The sequence below is a fragment of the Acanthaster planci genome, linkage group LG15, assembly GCF_054643075.1.
Source record: "Acanthaster planci isolate LZ-2023a linkage group LG15, COTS_SCS, whole genome shotgun sequence".
In the NCBI taxonomy this organism is placed as follows: Eukaryota; Metazoa; Echinodermata; class Asteroidea; order Valvatida; family Acanthasteridae; genus Acanthaster; species Acanthaster planci.
Window position 1 is genome coordinate 14,413,362 of NC_141791.1, and position 23,382 is coordinate 14,436,743.

Here is a 23,382-nt window from a genome sequence, read left to right on the forward strand (position 1 = left end):
GTCAATTTCAATACAACGAGTTCAGTAAAAGAGCATCAATGAGCATCATATGAGGTGAAGATTTGTTTTTCCATGCCTCTTATAACGGTGATTGTGCTTATAATCGCAAGGACGAAAGAAACACATTTTCGATTTAGCCCAATGTTGTTCGAGAAACAAGACCTTTATAAGAGAAGGCGTGGAAGGAGGATGTTCCTGCATGCTGTAAGCACGGCTGGTGATTCCTGCGTGCTTTCAACGAGATCTCGCTAGCAAGCCGTCGTTAACGCGTCGCTGTCACCGCGTGGCTTTCTCACCACCAACAACGTACATGTACATGCGCACCACTGTAAGACACATCTGCTCATCACTGCGCTGGGAGTTCGTCAAGCTTGCAGTATGAGATTTGGCAAGCTATCGCAAAGATCTGCCCAACGCATTCAATTACAAGTCGGGGTCCTCGGCACACTTGGATGTGCGTACGTGTCGCTGTGCCACTCTCTTTGTGTCTTTACCTGTCACTATCTGGAATATAATAACTTCGCTGTCATCTCTTTCGATGTGCCTGTCACCAGGTCTGCAGTGTGTCAGTGACTGATAAGGTTATATGGTCAACCCCTCTATACCCTGCGAAATGATTAACTTGGATATTTATTACACACAGGCAGAGATGTTGGTCAGGCTGTGGTTTTCCACCACATAAATCCGAGCGTTTTATAGGTAAGTGGTGCCTCTTTTCGTACCTGCTTTCGTATTACAGTCAACAACTTTTCCTTGTTTTGACTTTTACACACGTGTCAATCCCAATTACTTGTTTCACTGCTGAGGTTAGGCAGCTCCGCAGCAGTAATGTGCCGCCTGTTTCAATAATTCACACTCTGTGGGAATGTGCGAATTGTCAAGCACGCAGGCCGTGCCGGCAGAGCATTCGCCTCACGCGTTTGGATATCCAATGCCATTTTGTTATTTGATTTGCTTCCTCTAATTTGAACAAAACGATGCCCCCGAATGTGTTTGCATACAGTTCTATTCGGCCTTCGTACTTCTCATCATGTACATTTTTATTCCTGTGTTGATATAACGGAAGTAACCGCATATCCAAACATGACCACGCTAAGTAAATAACAAACAAAATTAACAAAAACGAGTATGGAAAAGAATGTTAGAATCGAAAGTTCGAATTCTCCGTCGTTTTGCGAAATATTTTGTAAGCTTCCAAAAGTTGGATGAATTTATTACATGAAAAGCCCACTACCTTTGCGCTGTCGAACATCACGTGGTGTTAATGTAAATAATATCATAAAAAACAAATGGAAAATGTCAACTATACGCCAAGTGTAAGTGTGGTCATTTCGGTGATCTCGTTTAAAATAAATTACTTTTAGCTATTCACACACATTCTGGTGGCTTATTTTTAATTAAAATGCATGCTCAAATTATTTTACAGTCTGACAACAGGATTGGAAGATTTTGAAACAATGTTACACTTGTCTTGTCGTAGTTCATATACGGGGTCTACAAAAATACCAGGGATGTAGCCTAGTTTGCCCTTGGTAAACTTCAGGAAAAATTGGTTTTTTATTTCATTATCCAGGAATGCATTCCAATGTTCCCTCCATTCAACTTGAAATAGTTACACGTGTCAAGTTCAACTTGAAAGAGTTTGACCTGAAAAAGGAGGTAATGCTTAAGAAGTGCCCTTTGCGTGTGTGAATGTGAACTTCTGATCAAATCTTTCAAAAAAACAGTCAACAAATGTATTTTGAACTTGGTCAAAGAATGACCTCCCCATTTTTTATGTTAGAAACTGGAGTGAAAATGCGGAAAATAGAGATGCTTTAAATTAAACGATGCTTTTTACTCTGTGAATTTTTCGCACAAAAATGATTCCATCCTTAACTAACACATCCAGCACTAATGTCATCACATTGACCCATCTGTCAAAACCTTAAAACCAACACCATAAAGAAAAGATTGACTTCTATTCGACTTTCAAATCCTAATGGCTTTTCCTAAAAACCATATAATGACAAAGAAATAAAATTAAGAAGTAAAAAGTAAGCTTCCTGCATTGCCAAACCTGATCTTTTCAAAGACTGGTGCGATCGTGCACCTTCCGCGAGAGATTTTAAAAGCTTCTACCGTTAAGAGATGATAATGGGTGATTTCCATCAGTTGGACATGTCTGAGTTAGAACTGAATACTAAATATCTTAACCTTTACGAAACCCCTCGTTTTTACTCTGCTGATTGTTGTTCGGTTGTTGTAAATTATCCCCCATTAGTGACAGATCACGCATGATCAGTTGCTGTCCGTGACAAATCTGTTCCTTTCTGAATTCAAACAGGAGAATTTTTCCGGTCAGAGTTTTCAATGTCAAAGGAACAGGGAAAAGAACTACACGCATTCCAAGTCCCGTAGGAATATATTAACAATTCTGCAAAATAATGGTATAAATGCAGAGAAAAGAAAACGTTTGGAATACGCTAAAAGTCAAGTACGAATCATTTGTGAGAAAACGGTTTGTGACAAATCTCTAAGACACAATACGAGTTATCAACTTGGATGAGTTCGTATAAGAAACAACAGCCTGACGGTTACTGTAACTGAGAGTGTAATCATTGGATGTGATAATCTACTTTGTTGGTATTTCAAATTAATATTAAAACAAAAAGTACCTTTAAAGTTTGGCAGTAAAGACTACCAAAATGTTGATATTTTATTGTGAGTATCTCTTGTAATGTTGCTTTTGATGTTCAGGTGCACGTGTTGTTGTTGACGTAAATGTCATTAGAGTGGATATTGCACCTGCTGTGACTTTTCATGATATTACTGCTTGTCGAGGATCAACTGCTAATTCTTATTACAAAATGGTGTTGACTTATCTGATATCTGAGTGGATTTCCCACCTCTTAACAAGATTTGATTGCTCTTCTAACACTTCACTTTCAGATTTTTTTTTTAAATTTCATGATGGATACTTAGCGAGCATATGGGTGATTTGAAATGTGTCTTAGTGTTCGTTAAAGAATCTAATGTGTAATGAACAAAGTTGAGCTGAAATGGGTATTTTTTAATAAGTGGTGCTTTAAAGGAACCCTCAACTTGAAACGGTGATATTTGAGTGTTGTCACAAAAATTGGAAAGCACTGCCCAATATCCTTTGCCTCTCTTTAATATAATATCGCAGAGCTGTGAGAATTGACATCATCAGATAGCTGTTCGCTTGACCTTTCTATGATATTACCTTGACCTTGAATACAGTAATGGAATTAGGCCACAGAGATTGAGGATAATGACTTCATTAACTGATGGGTATGGAGCATCCTTTCCTGTCACTTGTAATTAGAACACGATGAACTTCACACTTCTTCCAGACAGGGCTGTAATTAACGGAATGGTCTTGTTGTGACGATGTTACCGGTATGTCCTCCAGCAATTTTGTTTGAGACTAAGAAATGTCGGTTCAAACGTCTTGGTAATACGTATACTGCTGTCGTATTTCTGTTAGCGCTGCTGTTGATATAGTTTGTTTGTTGATGTTGAATGTTGTTAAATGGTGTTGACACCATACATCGATGAAATTATTTAAAATGTAAACTGTTCTTGCGGTGCTTTGTCTTTGATACTTATACGAATATCATGATTAGCATTAAGTTATTTTAACAAAAACACACTTTTTTCGCAATTACAGGTGGGTATTAAAGTTTCCTATTTTGCTATAAATAGAAATAGGGAAGTAAACTATAAGCACTTATTGACAAGGTTATATCCTCAATTTAAAACTTTCTAACACGTCTTTTCTTTTCCGTATTTGATAACCACTGTTGATATGTTTACCATAAGGATCATGGAGTCACCAATGGACATTAGCCAGCGCTTTGAGCATACAACGTTAGTTCCTGGGGTTGTATATATGACACAGCCTGTAAATAGCTGCCAATGTTGCAGTGTTATGAAGTGCGCTCACGCTGAAACGGCATAGTAATATGCAGGTCCCCATGGCTTGTTTTCATACCTCCAATAAAAATATATAACTCCGCTTGGGTGTGTAACTTAAAGTGGATCACGTTAATATTTAGGTTCACTGACTATACCAGGGTTGCCAAGTCGTAATTGGGATTGATTTACGCATGTGACGGAAGGGTGCAAAATATCAGGATTTGATGTACATGTTTGAATATTTTGCCGCGTACAACTGCACTCTCGTGTGTGCGTCTTACACTAAAAGCTCGTATAAATGACGGTGCGGTTCAAGTTGACCACATGCCCTTTCAAAAATAGCTAAGTCTTATGATCTTGTGCACGTCGTGCGTGTGTGTACACATCGGCAATGCCGTGAGTGCAGTTCATCAGTTAGTGTCGTCTATTTGTATTCTGATGGTAGAGACTGTCTGCGTGAGCAGGTAAACACATGAGCCAAGGGGCGATGGTGTAAAGTCTTGGGATATTTCTCTAAAAACATGATGGGAGAGAGGAGTAAAGTGCTATCGCTTTTGATTAAAGTGCGACACACAGCAGATTAGCGTAAGGTTCTCTATGCTGACGTAAACTTTGGATAGATTGATACAACACCAGCCAGTATTTCCTCTCTGACACCGGACGCGGTATGTACGCCATATGCCAGCATCATTGTACAGTTCACTTGTCTGGTCAATAGTTTATTTTAATCAATTATCTGGTTTGCATTATGCATGCAAGCTGGGGTTTTGTGTCAACGGGCAAGGCTGTGTACTGTACGCGTGCATCATAAACTGTGTATTATACATGATACATCTAGTGGTACCCTGTAATCCTTGTCCTCACGTCACCTGCAACCATTATGCATGTATAATATTCAGACATTCACTTCGCACGTGCATGTGCGGGTAATTGACCCACAACTTTCGCTCGCTGCTTAAATCATGTGGGATATCTTTTTTTGCTACGTGAGATTAGCTGTATTACTATTAATATCCGGGGTTCCGTCATCTGCAGGCCAACCCATTCAATATAAATGCATTAAAACTGCACTCTGGAAAGTTTCAGAGATCACAGGTACAATTATTCTTTACCTCTTATAATAAGATAACAGCTATCTGATGTACACGTACGACGGTATGATTTTTACGCTTCGTTACAACAGAGGATGACCGTAAATAAGAGGCATTCAAATATTCCCAATTAGGTGAAAGGACTAGTAAATAATAATAAACTACTTAAGAGCTTCCAAGTGGATTGCAGCCCAAAATATCTGCGTATCAAAATACAAATAACGGGCTGCAACGTTCCAATTATAAAACTAACTGTATATATAATATTCCTAAAAGCTCAACGATCAGGGCTTGACATTTTCCACGCACCCAGTTAAACAAACCACATTATAGTAGATCTTACACACCGGATTTATTTAAAAGAAATAATTCTGTTCTTTTCAACAGTGATTCATCGTCATTGTTTATATAACGTGGCTAGCTTCAGTGCCGTAAACATTTCAGTTATCTCCCTCATTCATTCTAATCAACCAGACAAAACGTGAGATACCGGTACATGATGTGCGGACTGTAAACCATCTCAACCAACACTGATCGTGTTGTGTTTGTCATATGCAAATTACACATGATCATTTGACAACTTCCACATAAAACCAGACTGATGAGTAATGTTTCTTAGAAACTATTTTCCCTATAAAACTTGGTCAATATTTAAGGAGAGAATTGTGGTTACCCGTGTGCTGTTTCACTCTGAACTTCGGCCAATGGTATGGATTTTTTTTTTTTACCAAGCGATGCATACGCTTCATCTCAGCAAGGTCGATCAATGTACATCCTAAATAAACACTGACGAAACGAAGGCAAAGCCTTTTCACCTAAAGATCACCAGAAAACCAATACACAAAAGGCCAACGACTGGAACCGGTTTAATTAGTTGAATTGGGAAATTAGTTACATGCTCCGGTATTTGTCCTCAAGAACAGCAAATGCCTTTGTGTGGTACATGTGCATTTGTGATCAAAGAAAATTGTCAAGTGCAGTACGAAACAGTATTTTCAAGGGCCGGAGTTTGGTTCCTAATTTCCTGCTTCAACTTCAACTGTGAGGAGTACAACAGACAATTCAATAACACGATACGAGTGAATAACAAAAGCGCCATCAGCAACTTCAGGACTCAGGTCGCGCCATCACCCTCATCGTCAAAAATAGCACATAGTGTCAACGCCATGCCACCAAAAATAGGCAGCAGCGAAGCAAGAAAAACAATGGCCAGGTATCATCTCAAGGCAGGAGCATAAGGAGCAAATTTTCTGTACCATGAGAAGAATCAGTTGAACCTACAGCTATAAGTGTACATGTGGACTGCAGCTATGTAACCACCAAGCTCAGAATATTCTATTGGGAAGACTGATGGAGATTAGCCTAGCTAAACTAGGCGGGTCAATGCATTTTTAATTAAGGGTAGAAAAGTTGAGAATTAAACATATCATAAGCACATCTATGCTTGCCTAGATATGGTAAAGCAATGCGAATGAAAAAGAATCCCCTGGCAATTCATTCTTCAAGCCTCATGAATACTATAATGGAAGTGATATTTCACGGGATATTTCACGTAAAGCAGTGAGCTGACAGCAAATGGATATATTAATATCAATATAGTCTTCCGTGGTCATCGACATGTCACGAACACATAACCTTCACCAACAGACTCCCTTTCTAGCTCATGAAATGCTGGACTCAAACTGAGTCAAATTGGTGAGTGGTGAGTTGATGAACTTTGTTAAGATTTCTTGAGACTTGTTCAATAGGGCATATCACTTTTTGTACGATTTAAAAACGATGAAAATTATTCGTTGCAAATTTTATGGTGAGAAATGTATACCGTGCTCCCCATCCTTCATGATATTAGTAGTCCATAACATCTAATCGAGGATACTAAAGGAGATCGAGGTAGAATTTTAAAACAAAAATTTTCACCTGTATGCAAAGAGATGCTATTCAAAAAGAACTTAACGCACAAAATATTTATAGTTAGCAGTAAGTAGTTACCAGCCAGAATTTCGCACGCTGTGTGTACCTTATGTAGATGGTCCCTGTTGTTTTTAGCTTAGCACAGTATACAATGTGCTGCGTAAGTTCCTGCAAAGCGGTCCAAAGAACTTGGGCCCAATACAAGACCTCAAATGGCATTAGGGGTTACCTCAACAGAATACATCCTTTGTTATCCACATTTTATCTCCCTTTTATAGCTGCCAACAGTCACCATTTGGTCATGACTTTATCTCTTACCAACACTGGCAGCTTTGCACCTTTCCATTATGCTGGATATTATCTTCTTCACCACTGTCTACTCTCATTACTGTATCATTCATGTCACAACTACAATGCATGTCACTTTATGAACTCCGATATGCAACTTTAGCTACATGCATTTTGCATACATCTGTACATCTTATTTACGAAATCGTTCCGTTTATTAAAATTACATGAGTTGAAGGACAGCATTGGCCTTCGCTTCCATGACAACAAGCTTACTTTTTCATAAATGGTGAAGCGGTGAAGTTCCCTGTCCAATGTGAAGTCAGTCATTACCATAAGATTACGTTGTGGGTACGACAGAGGTTACCACTGCTAGCAAACGTAGCTTACTTCACGCTTCATCTGAGAGCGTGTTTATGAGCAATTACCTGCTTTTTGGAACAACCATTAAAGACTACAAAGAGCCCTCCGCCCTTTCTGCATGAATGGATCACATGTAGAAAAACACTACGGTATGGTATTTACTGCAGAAAACAATACAGACATTCAAAAGGTAAGGGCAGACAGCAGACTGATAAAACAAAGACAGATTTAAATATAATCAGATCGTTCTATAGGACGAAAAAAGAAAAAAGAGATGTTTAGGAGAATGATTTTATGAAAAGATTTTCTCTTGTGACGGTCGTTCTAATGGTGTTTTGCTTTCATGTAAGAAATATTCAATGCACATGTCCCAATATACATATTCATTACTATTTAAGAGAACTGTTAATTGGCGACAGTGGACTGAAAACTAAGAAATGAACCTTTTTGCTTATGACTGGCTACACATTAACTTTGATGTGATATGTTTACACAACGTCACGGGAGAAGCTACTTATCCCACCGGAGCAATATCCATGTATCTTTAGAAAAGGCTGTAAGAGAAGCATTTGTATTTATGACTGAACCCAAAGGGTCATTTCGAAAGCGCCCTCATGTAGGCTATAAAACATCAAACCCATCGTTTTTTAAATAGACATATGTGAGTTTGACATTGCGGGTTTCTATTATTGACAAGCGTTTCCTTAATTTCCAAGGTAGCTGGTGAGATATGCAGGTAGGAAAGTATCAATAATGTTGACGTATCAAAGTAAACAAACAATAAGCTAGGCTTTGGATAAGTGATGATGAGAAATGGTGTCTCTGAATAGTGAATTGTTAACTCTGCATTTTGGAATGTATAGGTGGTGCGCCTGGTATATTTGAAGGCTGTCTGTAAAGGCTGGCAAATATAGCAGAAAAATCTGGGAAAACTGGAGATCCATTGGGATAATGAAGACCAAGAATTCGCTTTACTCTTGCATTATATCGCATGTTAAAGAAATCATTAACTGTGTTATTGTTGTTGTTTGTTTGTTGTTCATGCTACCCATTATCTTCTTTCTTCTTTCAAGCCGGAAATCAGGGGTTCCCAGAATTATTTCAGGTCTGTCGAAGTGGACAGACTCTAACATAGCACCATGACACTTACCTAGAGGGCCTATGTACTCGCACTGCGAGCATAACGTCCCATTTCAATGGGACGTTACTCTTTGATACATCACATAAAAAGCTGTCACCTGCAAACCCGTGAAGAAAACGAATAGTATAGGCATGGTAAGAGTTACCAAACAAAGACATGGATGGCGTTAGTTTTCATCATTTTCATCAAAACAAAATGATATTTCGCGATTTTTTCACTCAATTCATTCCCTGTTGGATTTATCTTTTTGGTTTGTGAACACATCCTTGGCAGCAAGCAAATCACGAAAAAATATAAGCTTGTGAATCGGCCAAAGTATATGAGAGCTTCCTTTCTGCAAAGCAGATGGCCTGTCAATTTTAGACCAAATATTAAACTGACGCGCTGATGAAAGTGCTTATCGATCCACGCGGAAACTACCCCCATTGTATTGATGCCACGCACGCCGGCTCACTAGTGCGAATAGTTGCAGTGTGTTGCACAGTGCATGCATCGGGCCCCGTGTTGATAACGGATCTCCGCACTTCAACTCATGTAGCGACACACTCGACACTGTGGTCTCTACATGACTTGTGTTTTAACGACACTTGCTGTCAATATTAACGGCAAGAAAGGTGAATCGTGAGAACCATATCTGACCGTGAAGAAATGTTTCATTTAGAAAGTTTGGATAATGCTGATTACAGCATCAGTTGTCAACAAAATGAGTGTTCTCCTAGGCTACACATCGTAATATATGTCTGGTAAGCTGACCTTCATGTGTATTGGTTCGGGTTTGTTTTAGTGATATAAGCGAGTTGAGTTGTCACTACAATGAATGCAAGTTGTCACTTGCATCTACATGTACATGAAATGACGGAAGCCATGTCTGCCTTGATTTTTGAGATTTCTTATAACTGTGACACGACTTTTTTGACATTGTAAATTAATTGTGACTTATCGTTAGTTTTGCAGTACTGAATACGAACTGTCGAAGTGGACGTGCTTTAATGAGTGGGGAACCAGTTGGGTTAATTTGCAGTTGGCAACAGGAGCAGTGTTTTCAAGTGTTTATAAATGGTAGAAAGTAAGGGGTACACTTATCAGTCTTAATGGTGGCAGTTACTAATTAAACTGTCAAATATAAAAGGCAAATATATGCAGACGAGTGCCAAATGGCATGTGTTACTGATTAGGAGTAGGCCTACACGAACCAAAGTATGAATGTCGTTGGCTCGCACAATCCCAGAATGAGCAGAAAGATATCAATAAATTATGTCGATTAAACGTAGCTGCTGCAATGTTTTTTCTTTCCATTCTCAAATAAATCTGTTCAACTCCTGTAAGTGGACAGGTATAGAAACATTTTGACAAATACAAAAACGAAATCAATACTGAAATGAAATAAGGTTTCCATGGGGGTATCTATATCTGATAATGTCTGCAGGATACGTGAATCGAAAGTTTCCTTCTTGCAGTCAATTTCAATCATTTTCTCTGCCCTGATTGCAGGCAAGCCTCCACACAGCCAACATTTCAGGCGGGAAACCGTATATGTCATGTTTAATTTTGCAAAGTGGTTTCTACTCAACCGATGCACGTAGTCTGACTCCGCTTTCTAGCAAAGCCGTTTGCCGAAGTATTTTAGTTTAAAAAACCAGATAAACTAAGGAGTCGTGCTAGCGGCATGAAGCTGATGACCAGGGACATACAGGAGATTGCGGATTCATCTAAAGGTGTTAAACCCACAAAAATGCCCAGTTTGTTGCATGCGAGGCATGGGACATCTGTGACAATCTACGTGGACATGGCTGTGACACGCATATCAAGAAGAATACCACATTGTTTATCTCAAGAGATATTCCTTCGGAGTTTTTCATCGACACCGGGAGCTTAATTTTGAAACCGTCGGGAATGGTGCTTTGCCGATTTAATCAGATTAGCGACCGTGTATGTTGTCAGTCCATGATGATGCGGGGCCAAAAGGCGTTTCAATTCAAACTTTATTGGAAATGTCTGTTGCTGACAACTTTACCAGCGGTGTAAGACAAAAATACCTCTTCAGCTTCCACTTCAGAGTAGGCCTACTGGAGAAAAAAAACCAGAGCATAAAACCTTATGAGGCAAACGTAAAACAGACCAAAATAATAAGGAAAACCACCAAACCAAGCACACAAGTTTATACATGTCGGCTTAAGTTGGACTCAAGTCGAAAAAATCGCGAGATTTCTTTACATAGGCCTACCTTTTGAGATCTTTAATCGACATATTGCTTTGAGCAATTAACATCATTTGAGGCCGAAGCAACTGGAAGGTTGAAAAGGACCCAAGATTAATAATGAGGTAAAAAATATGTAAAAAAGTGGCATGACACTGTTAGTTAATTTCTCCTGACAAAGAATTACACGGTTACCTTGGAATGAACCCTGAGAAAGTATTTGGAATGAAATAACATTAAAAATGAAAATGACAATAACGGTATACTGGAGATCTTAATGCACTCTGCTCTTACAAAACGTATCAGTAAGCGGCTGTAACTCACTTGTCTACTAATTATGATAACTGATGAAATATCTATTCGTCGATTTTGTTGCAATAAAATTGCGAAAAAAATATCATAACTCACGGCTCTTACACCGAATCGGCTTTACTTCCTGGCATATAGGTCTGTCGTAATACACAATAGATTGTAAGGTAGGGGAAATGACTGATGTAAAGGGTTAAAATGGTGATTTTGTTTTAGTCAAATTAATACAGTCGAATGTAAGCGCATTGTATAAAAGGCTACGCAATATAAATAAACGGAAGACTTAAAATAACATGCTGGTAGCCCTAAGGTCAGGGTCTCACCTGTGCATACTTAACTACAGCTCATTACGTTCATTTACCTCAAGGGTCTTCAGGGATGGCAGTGTGATTTCTGTAATGAGGCTCCTCGTCAAACCAGATCACGCATTACTAACGCGCGTTGGGTTCCAACACCTGCCGATCAATACCTTAAAAAATTACTGTCTCAATAGGATTCCCGCAAGACTTCCGTCATCTCACCTGCCCAAGGTGGTGTGCAAACTATATCAAACCTGCCCCGAACTTTGCTCGGTGTCCTTATTTATCGATACTCAAATGGACGCAAGCAAAGGACAGCTGCTTCATGATAGTCTTATTTGTGTCTTGGCCTTCTTGGTACACATCACCTATTGAATTTAGTCTAATTATGTTTGCATGCTATTTGTTTTTCATGCAGGGTGCATCGGAAACAGGTATAGCGATCGGGGAATATCTCGATCTGTACAGGTGATGGGATCCTAACGTAAAGCATGGGAAACCAAATTAGCTATCTGTATCTCTATTCGTCCACTGCGAGGAATTCAGAATGGAGGCAATGAGAGATTTCAACAGACGCTGCTTGCTGAGACGTAACCAGGTTGATACTCATTAGGTATGTAGAGGATAAGATTCAACTGTTGAAAATAGTATTTCCCACTTGGGATATAACTAAACTAATCAACGATTGAGCTACACATTAGCACATTCATTTCACTTCATTCTCTGCAATATTTTTCGCATGATTTTCAGCTACATCAATAAAAAATACGATTTATTAGTCGGTAAGTCCAATGTTTACGTGTACCATTTTCCTGGCAAAAAGCAACATTTGGCAGGAGACCCATAGGCGTCAGAAAAGTAGAACCTGCTTTTATTACCTTGTTATAAATGGTTTTTGAAGAAACATGCGGGTTTGAATATCAACTGTCCGGATGTTTCTGTAGAATGTAAAACAATATGCAAAGCAATTATAACGCATGCATTGCAGTTATTGCATGCCCCAGAAGCTACATACTTTGTTTCATGTACAGCAATGTTATACGGGCAAATTGGTCTTGTAATAATCCCGGTCCTTTCAAATATGCACCTTTTCATCATGAACAATCAACAATGTCGTTCTTATACACTTCTGACGAAATATCAAGTCAAAATAGCAGCGCCCTATATTGACACCTATCAAGCAGTGCATTTAATGTAATTGTAGTTGAAAAAAATGACTAACCAAACAACTAATTCCACTGCAAATTTGATTTAAAATGCTTCAGACCAAATAGACTATGCTTCTGCCTGTATCTTTCTTCCTGAGCGAGAAATAATAAGTAGATGTTGTCAACGACACGATATTGCACATCATTTTGCAGACAACTCACGCTTATAAACGAGCCCGCTGTTAGTCTTTGCGCGTCAGTTTCAAGCATGCCTTCATGATGAGCAGATACAACGTAATCAAACCACTGGAATGAACGGAGCTCAACTATAGCGACAAGACGAAGCCTTTGAAACGGTCGACGGGTACAGTCCTCACCGGTTGGCATTCCAACACTCACTACTGGTTAATAATGAACTCACACAACGCGCTAGTCCCTCCGCCCAGCCGTTCTTGGCTGTCGGAACAAGTCATTTGTTTTTTCAGCACCGGCGGCATTCGCATAATGTGACTTGTGGAGTGCTACTCATCCACTCGGCAAGTCTTATCAATCAGTGGCTGCGGTAGAAATTTAATTTGAATGTCATTCTGGATAGAGATCGCCAGGCGGCAACAGGCCTCACGTGTATGCGTAGGAATTGGAACTCTTTATCATTCAAGACAGCATGTTACAGATATCTCCAGCGAAGAAACGTTGATATTCGAACCAAATGTGAAGTGTAAATCGATATCCAGAATTAGAAGCTGTTTCTGCGGTGGCACAACGCTCATTGACAGGTGGTACGCGCGCGCGTCACATGTCTCTCCAAAACCAATATGGTGTCGTGATTTATCAAATGCACGCGTGTGTCAAGCTTAAGAACGCGCGTGAGCGCGGTGCCAACGCAGTTATGGCGTCTTTTTAGTGTATAAACAGTATATACTCAATTTATTTTGCATATTCTAAAATGGGTGCATTCGATTAGCTTACACGTGTAAGTCAAACTTACACGAGAGCGTTCGTTTAGCCATCACGTGATCCTCGTGCCAGCCCCAGTGTCAGCCACTACTACCCTGGTTGGCGAGCAGGTCTCTGGAGGCTGCCCGAGTGTAATGACGTCACAGATGGACTGTTCGTGCATGGACGTACATTATGGAACTTGGCGGGGACTTGACCTTTTTCCCAGACTGCCTTGGCGAGCGAGTACAATGCAGCGTTCGATTACTCATTTCGAGGCTTCCCTTGGTGTAACACTGGTGTCTTCAGGGAAGCTAATCGAACGCACCCAATGTCACCACATATCATGTGGCTGTTTTCACAACCCCGATTGGAGACCAATAACAAAAATACCTTGCCATGCTCAGACACGGGGTTGTACACATTGAGTAATCTACGGGATTGATAAGAACTGTGAATAAACTATAAACTATGACGATAGTTGATAACGGCACTCTGCGTACACCGTCTCGCCATTTCAAACCACGCAGATCGTATGCACACGTAAAAAAGCATTTTTGACAATAGGATATTTACCAATAATTACACATTCGACATGTACATGAGAGTACACATTGTGCCGTGGATTATTGTCATGTGTTCATTTGGAATTTGCGCGCTTGCAGTGATTTATAAAACAGCTAGTTTAGACGAAAACACTGGCCGGTTTCGTGATATTATTGGGGTGGGGATATGGAAAGTAGATAAATTCTATTTGGTAAGGTTATATTGCGCCTTTATTGCGAATTTTAATAGTGATTTTGTCTCAACGTGTGAACACGATGTGTGTAGAGAGTCAAGCCCAACGCTAAACATCCCATTGACCTACTTACAACCGTTTACTTGTCATCAGACTTGATAACAAAGTCGGCCGATAGACGATACTGGATAATACACGACGGCAAGATTGCACAGCTCAACATTTTGTACAATGATGGCGTCATCAGAGCATTGCATTGCCAGTGAATACATAAAAGGGGAGTGTCAGATAGAGATGAGATCATGAGACGAGATGGTCGTTCTTGTGGCGCCAAATTTCCCCACCAAATCTCCCCACCAAATCATTCCCATCAAACCTAGGCATTTGTGCCGGCAAGTGTTCCATTACACTGCTTGTTTCGGGAAACAAATTAATTTGGAGGGAGGATTTAATGCCCACATCACGCAGGGGATTCTCTGGATCCTTGAGGCTACTTTTAAAAAGCCACACAGGGGTATTAAACTTCTTGGAAGCGCCGGTGTAATCTGATGGAGTTTGTGCAAATGCAACCTTACAGTTCCACTGGGTTACGTATGTTCTTGCTATTTAGGGTACCATTGGTGTACATAATTTTATTATGCTATCAATTCGCATGTTCATGAGAAAAGGTGTGATGTTAGGAGGAAACCTCCATGTTTAGAAGTAAATCAACCATAGCTTAAAGAATGTGTGTTATTTTCTGTCCTATGTTCTCCACACCTTTGTTATTTCTGTATGTTTCAGTAGTTGACAGTAGGCGAGTGAGCAAAGTTTAATTCACATAAATCGTCAATGAGCCAATTTCGGGAAACAATTTAAACAGAGGCTCCATGTTGTTTTCCTGAGGTGGCACTGAATCATTAATTATTTCAGAAAAAGCACAGAGGATGTTTGATGCTTTTGGAAAGGGTGCTTAGCAGTAAAATTAACCAAAATTCTGATCATTAGCACTTTCAGAACTGGATCACACATAAACTATCTATACACGTGAGTATAATGACGCTTGCTAAGAACTAGTTCTTACTTTCCACACACGAGCTGGGGCCAAGTTGAGAATATGGTTTCGTCTAAAAGTTCTAGGTAGAATATGTCTGTCGAAAACAGTCGAGAAAAAGTACTGAAATGACTTGTTTTAGAACAATCCAATCAAAGGGTCACTCCGGTAAACTGTGTTCGGCAATCTGTCTGTTTTGTCTGCATTGTGCAGTCTGCTACAATGGAGAAAAATTACACCAAATGCTACAATAGCTACAAATGCTACAAAAGCAAAACCACTTTTAATTGAGTTTTGAGCGATACGAGGGTGAAAATTCAGCTCTTTCCCGCATTGCTCGAACTGATGACAGATTTCGAGTGCCCAACCTGAATATATTCAGCAGCACAAGATAGGCACACATGAAAGCATATCCTAGAGACTCCTTTGAAATAGCTTGGAGGGGGGGTCGCTTTTAATGAGGTTATCCCCAACGGCACCAATGCAAATCAGCATCCAGAACCCAGAACCTTGTCGCTCAATTTGAGCAGTCCAGCCCTTGTGGTTATTAAACCCGTTCGTGCTGTCCTATGTTAAGATATGAATGTAGACGAACACGTAAACACGCTGTAATCGAGACCTGGTTTATGAATCCAGATTATATCGTAGCCTGCGGGTTCGGTGACGTCATACTGTCTGGTGACGTCAGCCAGTATTAGGCGGGAAAGAAAAAACACGACAGCGACAAAGCGCTGCATTATTCAGGTTCTTATGCTTGCGTGCATCTCTTTAAAATCTTTGCACAGACCTTACGAGGGACATAAAATGATCGCTAAGTCTATTAATTAACTGCAATGAACAAAAGGAAGTTGATGGCTTAATGAATGCGCTGTAGATTATATTGAAACCTACTGCACGGGCCATTTTAATGCCAAGGCATAGCTTATGCCAATTTTCTGCACCTTATATTAGATGGAAACAACATTTTACCAGCGAATGAACTTCGGTAAACACCGCGTCTGCTGGCAGATTAATGTGTTTGCTTGTCGGATTTACAATAATAGTAGCCGACGGAAAACGCTTAAATGCCATGATGACCATCTTACATTCAAAATTTCAAAAATATTTTTTCGTATTTAGAATAAATCGACTGATCTATTGGAAACATCTTTTAACCCCTAAAACTGATCGTGATCTTCGATGGGATGTTTTATCGATATCCAGTGTTGCTTCGTTAAGGTTAGATTCTGGATGGATTCGCACCAATATTTCAAGCCAGTTGCAGAGCCCTTGCCAATATAAACCCTGCAGTTTCGATTATTCCGTCTGAAACCAAACAACCCGAGTCAAGCGGGCGTATGAATTTGACAAGCCACTTCCCCACTTTTCAGGATATGAAACGAATTAAAGTCGATTTACCGCGGAGGACTAGAACAAACAATTTTCGATGCAGAGGAAGTTAATTTCTTAGCCGTCAGTGTTCGCTCATCCTGTCCCATGGTTATTTAGGCTTTAATAACTGCTGGGAAAGACGTTTGGTGGGGAGACGTGACATTTGAACATGAGGGCAAAGTTGCAAGAGTATATCGGATATTTTTTATGCAGTTAGAGTTTTTATACATTTCTATTCAACACTGCCCACAGTTTGTTCAATTTCAAATTGAATCCAAAGAGATCAAGCGATAATTGGTTGGGTCTGGGCCATTTTCACACTGGGTTTCTGCAGAAGGAAATAGAAAGTTATGCTCTGTGCTGTTGCCACATTGTTCGTCTAAACTGAAAACCATCACTGACGTCACATAAATATTGTACCAAAACACATATGCTACCTGCAACCAGAATCCTGATCCTGACAGTGGCAGGTGTATAGAGACATTTCACCTCATGTCGAAGCAAAACAAGCCGAATGAAAAGCTCTAAGCACATTCTAGATTAATATTCTGACAATCGACAGGCACAACGACCCATCCAGCTTTGAGACTAGTAAAATGTTCCTGTCGTACACCACATGGCGTCTGCAGAAACTATATATATGCCAGCAATGAACATCACTAGATGTGCATTAGGACGTACATTCATAAACGCTCTGACTAACAGAAAAGACATTTGATGTCTTGTCAGCTGAACTGATAGGTATTTGTTTACAAAAGCAGCCAGAATCTCCTCTTGGTATCATGTTCATATCATGCTGAGAGCTAGCCCGGCGTACTCGCCCGTTGCAATACGTACAGTCGATGGAAACTCCTTTCTCGTGTTATGTATCATGTTTGTGAGGGTTGACGCAGAAGTTGAACGATCTCATCACCAGCACGTACCACAATTAAAGTAAACAGTGCAATGCAGAAAATTGTTGAGCAATACAATAGTGACCCGTAAGGAATTCTGTCTTACCACAAAATGTGCAATACTTTACAGTCTGCCACTGTCGCCACGGGAAACCGTCGGGGGACGTACCATATTATTCTTCAATTGATTTAGTGGAGGTATTGTTTGAGAAAAAGCCATCATCGAGACGAGACGCCGTCTCAAGTTACTTTTCATGCCTTCTACTCCTGTAGTTTCGGCTTGAACGTATTCAGCTCAACGTGCATTAGGTTTTGAGTTCTTACACGACACCGCCAACTTTCCCATAGTCTTTGCTTGCCATTTATGATGTCATTGACACATTTGGTTATTCCTAAGGTTAATGACTACACATAAATAAATAACAATATACAAAATAAACAACAGCCAAACACCAGGCCACCTGCATTACTTTCTCTTCTGACCCTCATAGTCTGGAGCCTGTTATTCTGGTCAGTACCTCACAACACCGTGGAACTAGGTCAGTGGACTAATCCCACCAGATTCCAGTTACTCCAAACCCCTCCAGAAATATCACATCAAATCCTAGTGACGGGACAAACGAAAAAAAATCGATGAAGCGGCATTATATGAAGCGATGACCCTTCCGCTTAACTGGTAATCGTCACAGCAAAATGCAAACTGAGAATACGCTCAGCTGTGAGTAATTCGCCGTTCTGTTTTCCTCTCCCGAGATTTCATAAATTGGAAGATCCAATATTGGGCAAGAGCAGGCTGAGTTGATTACACGTCACGTAACGAAGATATATATATAATCGAAGGAACCAACCTTCCTATCCCGACTTGAGTAAAATGAGATAAGACGAAAGAAGACAACTCAAGCCAAAGACTAGTCCTCAAAAATACAAAATAACTTGACTCACAAAAAGGGCATAGTTTAAAACAAGACTGAGTGATTAAAAAGTGTCAAATTACTTTAAAACTGTTCAGAGGCATTAAATGGTGTAGAAAGTGCATAGAATAAAATATGATTCATGACACTTGTAAAAATCTCTGACATGCTTCCAATCTTCCTTGGTGTTCCAATGAATAAAATGGAACATCGATCAATGAAGGAAATCGAGGCAAACGTAGCTATCATGTACTGTGTAGTTTCACCTGTTATATCGTTTAACATACATTTGTATATTTGATCAGTTAAGATAGATACTAGACCAAAACATTACCCAGCCACCTCCTCTCAATGTAACTTCAAACCAGCTTAACATTAGTTTCTCAACCATGAGATAAATTTAGTGCAGACGTGCTTCGCTGGTATCAAACATTCAAAATAATGGGAACCAGAGCTATCATTTTTCATAACTCGATTAAGGTCTTGAATTAACCTTGTATTGTTCCAGCGAAAAAGTTCTACACAAAGCAGAAAGAGAATTACTACGCAATAGAAGGGTTAGTGCCTGCAATATGGAATCCATGTTTGTTATTCTAAATCTACACCCTACTTCAAAATAAACGTGTCTACAAAATGAACACTAGTTGCGTAACTACGGGAGGGGGAGAGAACAAGTGCCCCCAGCGGAAGTCTGTGCCCCCGTGGGTGCCCCCTTCCACATGAAAATTTGAAATGCACCCATTCTACATGCAATGTAAAGTTGACTTACTGTCTATGACTCTTCGAAAAACAAAATGTGTGCATGAGAGGAAAAGAAAAATGCTACCCTATAGCTACGCTACTGTAAGAGTTTCCACCACTGATTTCTGGTTCCCACAGTAGGAAGCGTGCAAAGAGCCATGACCTCCACATGCACCCAATATAAAACTCTGAGAGTAAATCTAACGAGACGTTTATAACATATCCTTCATATTGCTCATCGCATACATGTACCACTGATTTAAATAATAGTTTTAATTAGTCGGGAAGACACAACCACGAACTGCAGTGCTGGTTGTTGATTTTTTTGTGTAACAAAAACACAGAATATTGAAATGAGTGGTAACAGCAATCGTTCGCATGCATAATTATCAGGTAATAGTTTCAGGTGCACAAACGGAGAAATACTTTATACCATGTTCCATAAGTCTGTTCAGGACCTCGGACGACTACATACTTTTGTCGATTTTTGTCATGTTGTTAGGTGTTTGTGCATGAATAACACTCATTTTAAAACTCTCTTTGAACTTATGTCGCAGGTTCGTACTGGGAATCGAGTTGGGAAGCTCCAAGGTAGAAGGCCAATACACAGCCGCATATAAGCTTGGAATTTAGTTTCAACCCTCCTTCAACCCATGCTTCAACCAACCCCCTCGGCGAACCAACTTGGCTTCGGTTAGACAACAGCTGGTCAGAACATGTATGCCATCACAATGTGCGAATGGATCACCAGTGCGGATGACGTCACGTAACACTCAACACTAGTTCAAGGCAAACTATAAAGTTGTGTGCACCCATGTCGGCGGAATCTATTACAACACTGCGTGCTATTGTGTGCGCACAATGATATTCCACGCATAAGCAGTAAACAATTGATATCTGTGCATAATTTGTGAATATACCAATTTGGGCCAAAGTACACTCCAAGTTTTCTTTATTCAGACGGGTGGTAGTAAGTGGTCTTTGTTTGGAAGCGGTTACAAACATCAGTACATGTACGACGTGTGCCAAACTTGGGAAGAGAGTGCCATAATGGAAACGGAAACTCGACAGGTTTGGGCCTGTAAGTCCACTAGTAGAGGGTTATTTGCACTGCTCTCAAGGACAACAATACCTTTCCACGCTCTATTGAACACACCTTTGTGTGTTTTGACTATAATGCTAGGCTACGGAGTCTGGCGGGGCCATTGTGCACCGTTGGAGGGATCAATGACAAGTGAGGATTTTTTGGAGGACTATTCGGCTGACTACAGCAGAGACAGTCAGGGCTCACAGTCGATACAAAAAATGCAGGGCTACCCAGGACCCGAGGAAGATGCACCAGGTTTCAAGTACAGCTTCAACGCAGTAGCTTCCCCGAAATACATGTACGAAGGTGTAATCATCTGTCTGCTGGCTGTCACGGCGTTCATTGGACTCGTGGTCTGGGTCCTCAAGTCCAACTTTGAGGAGCGACAGACACGACGAATGCGTCGGGAAGCGTCTTTGCGGGACCGGAACTCGAATGTCAGTCCACTCATGACGCCGGATTCGGAGGAATCATGACACGCAGAAATGAAGGCACTGTCTACTGCTGATCTTTGTATATAATCAGTTTCATGGTGTACCTATAATGTCAGACGATTGCTGTACATGTGTGTCTATGGAAAGGCAGCCAGCCAATGTCATAAACAATGACGGAATTTGGAAACTTTCATCAAACTGTTTGGTATTTCACGTTAACGTTTCCCGCCGATTTCTCACGCTTTTTGTGACTTCTTGATCTAAACACCCTCACAGCTAGAGGAATTGTTATCCGGGGAAAATTAATCTACCTTTTGGCCCGAATATCAGGTTTGTTAACTGACTATTGGTACTACTACTAGAAACATGTACAGAAAGAAATCTCCTAGTACTGTACATGTACTCTACTACTACACACACCAGCGCGCTGCACGGGTCTTCAGAAAAATTACCCACTCACTCTGTTAAACAGCAGTAACCACACAGCTGGACGTGAGCCATTGAATTCAACGGGTGCTGCAGAGTACAAGTACATGCGCATGATCTCGGGAGAGATACGGTTCACTGCAACTTGTTTGTTGACTGGGGGCCATGGAGTGCGTTCAGGTGATGTCAACAAGCAAATGAATACAAGCTCTGGCTGTACACGTACATTATATAGGGGATGTGAACGGCACCATGCACGGAATATATCACTCTGTTCAACAAACATCACCGAATAAATGTATAACATTACTGCCAGGTTGAGAATGGATGTACAAAAAATTGGTAATTGCAGCTTTAATGAATGCACCCATCATTATGTAAAAGTGTCTTCTCCAGAGCTTGTTTTCCCCTTATGTTAACTTTTGTCACCGAAATAACGCGTGTACCTGAATCTGAGATCACCGCATCTACATGTACCATATAAACGAAATTTGGCCACTTGTCAGGAAATTTTTATAACTAAAAACCTTCAATTTTCTCCGACAAGCTCCTGTTTATTATCATGCTTAGAAATCAGTAGTCATTTCTCGACCTGTGTCCACGACCAGCGGCTGCAATGTCAGTTAGGTCATAACGTTAGGCTGCCGAGGATCGAGAGTACGTATATACTTTTTAATAGCTCCCCTTAGGCCATAGGCTCGGTAGCAGTCGAGAATCATCTCTAGGGGTGTGTTCAGCAATTAGGACCCACTGTGACTTGCACCAGCCTCTCCTCGTGATGTCTAGGTTATGTGTTAGCACGTCTGTCAACACTTCAAGCTAGCTGGTTTTTATTAGCTTACAGTCGTCACGTGACCTCACGAGGACAACTTCTGTACAGTCAGCACAGTGTCTGAAATGTGACTTCAATCATTACTGCCTGAACGGTCAAACCTGTTCAGTTGTGAGAAAAGCCTAACATTCAGATGTGATCCTTGGATTGTTTAGAAATGGAAACTCAAGAGGGAATGTAATTTACAAAGTCATAATAAATTGGTCTTTGATTGTAACAACCGAAAAAAGTGTTTCAGTGTAGGTTTGTCTCTGAAATCGATTGTTTGGCCCAAATAATCGATTTAAGAGACAACTTTACATTGAAACACATGTACATGTATGTTTGTAATGCAACGTTCAAGTTTGTTTTGATTTAAAGAGATAAACTATGTCTGTCTTGTTACTGTAAAGTGTCACTTTGACTGGGATGGACTTTTAACAGCAATGTAAACAAAGCAAACGGTGTACATGTATACACGTCATTATCGGCCTATAAAAAAATCAAAATATACGCTTGAGTTGGTTTACAACGATAGGAAATAAAATTCCTTGGACTCGGTACCTAATGTTGTTTGCATTAGCGGCGTGGCTAAAATTGTCGCCCCCACTTGATGTTATCACGATTACGTGTATGTCCAACATCCAGTCCCCCGCCCCGTGCTGAGAATCCTGGCTATACCACTGGGACTGTTTAACATAACTTGATTAGCCACAAACAAACCCGTTCTGTGATTTGAAGCATAGCCAGCCTTTCTTTTTCTGGGTCCCAGCTTTGTTTTTCGTCATGTTGATAGATTTTCCAAGCACACTCTATTTCCATTTGCAGCGGCTGTAAACCTACATCTGCGTCCAAGGAAAAAAAATGTTATTGTGATCTTCAAAATCAATTGCCAAAAAGGTTTGCTTCACTTTTTGTCCGGAAAAGACGACGTACGTCAACGTTTGATTACGTCGAAATCGTAACTGGCTTATCCTGTACTAAAATTGAGACTATTGTTTGCAAACAGTAACAAACCGACAGTTATTTGGTTTGCACCACTCAATTTTCAATTCCAAAAATAATTGGCGAATTAACTGTTCATTTTAAAATTGTACACTCTATCTCAACCGGTTTGCTAAGCTTTATGTTTTGCGGGTTGGAAAAGACATCCCACACCTTCCACAGGTAGGCCTAATCGTTATGTAAATATAAGACATGCAAGTACCAAATTATCCTTTTTTTTCTTTAATAATGAGCACAAATAGGCATCACTATTGTACAACTACCCGTGCAATAGCAAGGACTGAATAAACTTGAAATAAATATGCACTAATTTGTAATAAATGGAAA

General features: G+C 40.2%; 1 long non-coding RNA gene across 1 annotated transcript; it reads left to right on the forward strand.

The window, feature by feature from the left end:
* The first annotated feature begins 309 nt into the window (after positions 1 to 309).
* LOC110978849 (uncharacterized) lies at positions 310 to 23,382 on the forward strand. The gene is made up of 3 exons (XR_002598139.2): positions 310 to 699; positions 11,939 to 12,133; positions 19,850 to 23,382. It is a non-coding gene; the product is annotated as an uncharacterized LOC110978849 (long non-coding RNA).